This window comes from Sorex araneus, chromosome 1 (genome assembly GCF_027595985.1).
Source record: "Sorex araneus isolate mSorAra2 chromosome 1, mSorAra2.pri, whole genome shotgun sequence".
NCBI classification, from domain to species: Eukaryota; Metazoa; Chordata; class Mammalia; order Eulipotyphla; family Soricidae; genus Sorex; species Sorex araneus.
In genome coordinates this window covers 390,812,035-390,818,691 of record NC_073302.1, presented here as the reverse complement: position 1 = coordinate 390,818,691, position 6,657 = coordinate 390,812,035, and positions in this window count along the sequence as shown.

Here is a 6,657-nt window from a genome sequence, read left to right as displayed (position 1 = left end):
TTCTTATGCAGAATATATTTTTTAAAGATATCAAAAGGAGTTAAATACTTGAGCCGAAGTAAGAGTACAGTGGATAGTGTTTTTGCCTTGAAAGCAACTAGGTTTGATCTTGAGCACCTCATATGCTCCCCTAAGTCCTAGCAGGACTGATCCTTGAGTGATTACTTCTGCCTCTTGGTGTGTCACCACCCTCAAAAAAAAAAAAAAGAAGAAAAGAAAAAAATAGAAAAATATTCTAATTACAGCAAAAGAGTTTTATTCATAAGAAATACTGAGCAAATAAAAACATGTTATCATTCCACAAATTGTGTTTGAAAATGAAACCTGGGGCCAAGCAATAGTACAGTACAGCATGTTTGCCTTGCATACAACCGACCTGAGTTCGATCTTGAGACTCCCATATGGTCCTCTGAGTACTGCCAGCCCTGAGCACTGCCATGTATAGTCCAAAATAACAACACCAAAAAAAAAATAGCAAACCTGATGTTTTCCAAGTGATTTTAGAGCTTATGATGTGAAATCTTATGATTTTTTGTGAATTCTTAATGGAAAATATAAAATATATAAGCAACAGAGTCATTGATAGATCCAGTGTTCTATCTTGTGGTCTCTAGGAATTCTCTTGGAGTCCAAAAGATAAGTGCTCAATAAAGTTTCTGTTTAACATATGTATTTAAAATTATAAACTTAGGATGAAACTAAATTGAGTTGTATCATTTGGAATGAAAGGGGACTAGATAACTCACAAAACTCATTCTTTCACCAATAGACATCTTTATTTATTTATTCATTTATTTAATAACTGCTAGCTTGGCAGCACTTGGTGGGGGTAGGGTCAACTGTGATGTTGAGAATCTAACTCAATGTGTCTGAACTATCTCCCTGGTTCTGAAATTCTTGTCTATAATTTGGTTCAAACAGAAAGTAAAAAGTTTTATGACTACTATTTTTCCTCATAAGAGTCTCCTGACTCAGGCTCAGAAGAATGGAAAAATCTTCTGTTAATTTATGACAATAGAGATGGGTGCATGAAGTAGAGTAAGAAAAGTCTCTCTAACAAATGGTATTAGGGAACTGGATATCCAGAAATATGAAAATATATCTGATGTCACATCATACAATGTTAATTGTATGTGTTAGTGCAAAGTACACTACACATCTTGAGATTGAACCAGAATCCATAAAATACATTGAGGAAAGCATGGAAATAAGTCAGGATATGGACCTCAGAGGTGTTTTTAATGATTTTCTTCTCACTACAAAGATAATAAAAAATAAATGAATGAGTCTACATCAAATTAATTTTTTTTTCTTTTTGGGTCACACCCGGTCATGAACAGGGATTACTCCTGGCTGTGCACTCAAGAATCAACCCTGGTGGTGCTCAGGGGACCATATGGGACGCTGGGATTTGAACCTGGGTCGGCCGCGTGCAAGGCAAATGCCCTACCCACTGTGCTATCACTTCAGCCCCTCAAATTAAAATTTTTTATATAGCAAAAGAAACTCAGGCTAAAAAGACATCCTACTGAATGGGACAGGATCTTTACATGCCATCAATCAGATTTGGAGCTAATATTAAGATACTACAATAAGATAAAGTATGAACAGTGTTCAAGAGCAAAAACACCAATTATCCCATCAATAAATCATCATCATTATCATCATCATCCCGTTGATCATTGAATTTCTCAAGCGGTCTCAGTAACATCTCCATTCGTCCTAGCCCTGAGATTTTAGAAGCCTCTTTTACTCGTCCTTCCCAACGATGCCACATTGGAGGCTCTTTCAGGGTCAGGGGAATAAGATCCAGCATTGTTACTGGTTTTGGCATATGAATACACCATCGGGAGTTTGCGAGGCTCTCCCATGTGGGCAGGAAACTCTTGGTAGCTTGCCAGTTTCTCCCAGAGGGAGAAGTAGGCTATAAGATGTCACATGGCCGAAAAGCAGCTTCACGCTTCCGGAAGCTTGGTTTTAAGTCTCTGGATGTTGGCCTTTGGTGGGATTACACGGCACTGGAGATAGTACCTGGATGTGACTGCCTAGCTACTTAACAATGGGAGATCTGGGCAGAAGAGGCCCAGTCCTGATGCGAGCAGGCTTGGAGGTCTCAGCCCTGGGTACCACACACCTGAATTCCTCTGCCGGTACCTTCATGCATGAGGCTCATCCAAACATGTGGAGAGGGGCTTTGAACATGTGTGTGGCTAAGCTCTGGATGTCTGTGGCCGAGGGAGCTCTGCTGGGGCAGGGAGGGAAGCTGGAGCCCACCTCCTCCGAGGGGCCCTGGGGAAGACAGTCAGGCATGCGGGCAAGAGACTCTCTCAATAAATAAGGAAGACTAATTAAAATTTTCCCAAAATAGAAATAAATATGGCCAATTGACACATGAAAAAGTTTTCGCTGTCACTTATACTGATAAAAATGCAAGACAAAACTACAGTTAGAAAGGTATATAACAAAGACTATAAAGAGTATTGGCAGGGACATAGTTAGAAAAAAAGAACATACCCCTTTGTCAATGGGTATAGTAGAACAGTAATAGTGTAACTTCCATATGACTCAGCAGTCCCACTTCTTATATATATAAATATATATATATATATACCCTAAGATACAAAAATATTCATTTAAAAAATAGTATGCATGCAGAGATGCTGCCAGACCCCAGGTAAGACTAAGTCTTATCTGGGGTACCCCAGGGGAGGTGGTTAAGCCCACCAGCCACCCAGAGTCCCTGCAGCCAAAAACCTGTACAACTCAATGGCAGCCATGCTCACAGCTGGATTCCACAGGCTGGGGACGAACCTAATCTAGGAATGAATCTGCTTAAAAACTCAGGGTTTTGTAACTAAAATCTCCAGACTATCATGGAGTCAGGGGTGGGTGACCTCCCCCCACTCCACTATTCCTCCAGGAGCCTGGCAATCACGCCTATGAACCATATAAGCTCATTGTTCATCGAGTGGGCACCAGTAATGTCTCCATTCGTCCCTGTCGCGTGGTAGTGTAGCCCAATGTGTCTTCTCGCTACAGGAACACGAAGAGCTGCAAATCGTTCATTCAGGGTCTTGACGAAGAAATCTGACCATCTCAAAGAAGTCTGACCACCTACTCAGATGTAGGTGGGCAGCACATGTTCTTTTGATGTCCCATGGAATCCAGTCGGTAACAGCTCTAGTCCAGCAGTCGTCTCTAAATCACATTATATGTCCGGCCCACTTGATTTTAGATTCATAAGCAAACGAGACAGCATTCCTGATTTGTGATCGTCAATAGAGATCAGAACTACAGATTCCTTCTCTCACTTGAGTGAAACGTGATATTTCAACAGCCACCATGCTCCAGGCCGCTTTCCGGACACTCGGGCTGAACCTCATGTATGAGTGAAGTCCCACAGAACCAGGTAATGCTAACTTTGTGACCTTGGACTCTAGGCTCAATGGAACCTAGAACAGATATTTTCTTTTTGATCATTATTAACAAATTATTCTTAACAAGTAATACAAAATAAATTATATAGGACCTGCTATTGGGACAGAGTTGGGTTGCGGTTGAGAAAACAGGAAATAATGGTCGTAAGAAGGTGTACTGCCGATGGGATAGATGTTGGAACACTGAATGTAATAAATTGTCATGAAAAACTTTATGAAAAGTAATATGCAAGCTATGTTCATTGAAACACTTAGTATAATGGCCAGGGTATGAAAACAATTTGAATTGCCAATCAAATATCCAATGACGGATAAATGGAAAAAGCGACTGGCATATGTACACAATGAAATGCAATGCAACTATAAGAAAAATGAAATGTTAGGACTTCACATATCTTAGATGTAACTGGAAGGTTTCATGTAAAGCAAAATTATTCAGAGAGAGGACAAATACTGGATAATATCACTGATCTATGATATTTAGAGAAATAGAACAAGGTAGTAGACTATATTGAATGATGAAAAACTCTTGGCTTTAGACTGCCAAATTGAGATTACTAAATAGGGGGAATGATAGAAGGGAATGAAGAGATGGATTAAAAGCGACATAAGAAAAGTGATGGAGGCTATTGAACATTTTGTTGTTGGTAACGTGTAGATTCACCAACATCCAAACTATTAACACAATTGTAAACATGCTATTTAGTCTACAATAAGAAAAAAGAGAAATAAAAATAAAAAGGTAAAAAACATAGGATAGCATTTTGTAAGATTCCAACATTTAAAACATAAACTGACAGAAGATGAAGATTTTTAATAGAAACACATTTACAATAATGATAATAATAAGACACAGGGAACAAAAAATAAAGTTTCTTATTTAACAGTATACCTTTAATGTTATCTATTAAACTATTACTAAGCACAAAATTGCACAATAGTTTTATGAAGAACTATAAGACATAAAGATAAGCCTGTGTAGAAAGTATAAAACTCCTTATAAAAAAACAGGCAGAGATCTCCAAGATGATCTTGGAGGGGAGCAGGTCAGCTTCCGCCGTAACAAGCCCCAGCAGCCACAGCCAAGCCTTTGTGCCTGCCCAATTTAAGTATTATGGACCTTCTGGAGCCACATCTCCAAACTCTGTAATACTGATATCCCATAGTAGCACATTAGTAGAGATTGGTTGGCTTCTGCATTATATCCGATTAGATGAGATACAATGCAGATGCCAACCAATCTCGACTAATACAAACATTAATACAGAAGGCTTAACTTGCAACAGCAGCACAGTGAAGTCCTCAGACAGAAACGTAATGTCCCCATGGTGATATACAACAGTTTCCAATAAATCTTTTTTTAAATAAAATTTATTTTTATAAAGTTGTTCATGATTTATTGCATCCAGTATTCCAACACCAATCTCACCACCATTGCACCTTCCCACCACCATTATTTCCAATTTTCCAAATTACCCCTTAAGCCTGCCCTTGTAGCAGGTCCTGAATAGTTTATTTTACATTGCTTGTTATAATTTACTAAAAATAATCAAAAATATTTCCTTAGAAGAAAGTATGTGAATATCGTTTTTATCTCACCAAGGATATTACAGCATTTCTTTAAAAAAACGTTTTCAAGCTTCATCTCAAATTTTTAGAATTAACATTTTTAACTATGAGAACCAAAGACATTCATACTGTGTAAATGAGAACTATTTCACTGGGTACCCATGTATGCTGTAATATCTTCTAGAGATTGCCTTCTAAGTGGAGAAAAGTCCTTTTAAGTGGAGAGAAGGCCAGGTGAGCTGTTTAATCTACTTTAGGGATAAGAGTGAAAAGAGGAGTCCTAAATTTTGTATCCCATCTCTGGGATAATGGTTACAGTTTACTTGGACATCTTACTATTGTTCCTTAGCCTATTCTCAGAAGAGGGCATCTGAGGATTAAATAGGGGGTCTTAGCACCATGTTCCATTCCAAATCCAATATGATGCCAGATACAATTTAAGTAAATGTCATATGATAGAATCCACAGTAAATCAGAAAGACTCAATGAAGCAAGAAAAAAATCAGACCTCACGGAAAAACAGACCATGAGACATTAAACCTATGAATATATTTCCCCTAGTTCATTGAGAGGTCACATTGCACTCAGCTATAGAAAATGAACAAATAACTCACCTTGATACATTTTAGGGAGATAAAGGATCTTAGCACTAGTGAGTATAACTATTATTAAAAGGTTATAAAATAGGTTGATTTGTCCTTTCTTTTTCCAGGGAAAGACTTATAGTAGATTATTCCCTTTTGCTATAAGTCCTAAAAAAAAATCAAGGCAAAGACTAGAACACAGAGTGTTTTGAAGTCTTCAAAGTGGTGGATACAGAATTATCACTTACTGAGCACTAGTGAAAACCAATAACTGTTTCATCTACATTTAATTTCTTATCTTCTTTACTTGATACAAATGGCCTTGGCTTCCAGCCAAACTAGACCATTCTTACTGAGCTGGTACCATGTCCAGTGTTTCATCTATGGACTGAAACTGCCAAATTTATTATGTTTATGAACCAATGCTGCTCAAGAATAAACTGGATAAAAGCCAAAAAAAAAGTATTTTGAAATTTTTATGTGATACAAAATTGATGGTTATCACAGATACTGATTCACTTTTAGAATTCAAATATACATGAATGGCTTGGAATGTTGAACCAAATGTAACAAGATCAAATGAATAGATTCAAAAGCAGGCTCTCCATCTGTTGGGGAAATAATATTCCCACAAAATGTCAGTGAGGCTGGGACTAGTAACAGCACTTAGAGTATGTTAAAGGAAGACTTAAATCAACAAATGTCAATATTAAATTTAGTGGGTAATCAAAACACCTAATGTCACTTCATCAGAGGAAGAAACAGCATAGCTAGGCATAGACAGCTTCAGCACAAATGTTCAATGGAAGCAAGAAATGCAGCAATGTTTAGATTAAAACAACTACAGAAAGGTATCAAATCTAAATGGATGAGGGTCTGCTATGGGTCTTTAAGGGTGGTTGTGAAAATTGGAAATAATGGTAGTGGGATTCGTGTTGGAATATTGAATGTCTGTAATTGAACTGATGACTTAATGAAGTTATAATTTTTAAAAAAAGAATACAAAAGGAAGGAAGGAAGGAAGGAAGGAAGGAAGGAAGGAAGGAAGGAAGGAAGGAAGGAAGGAA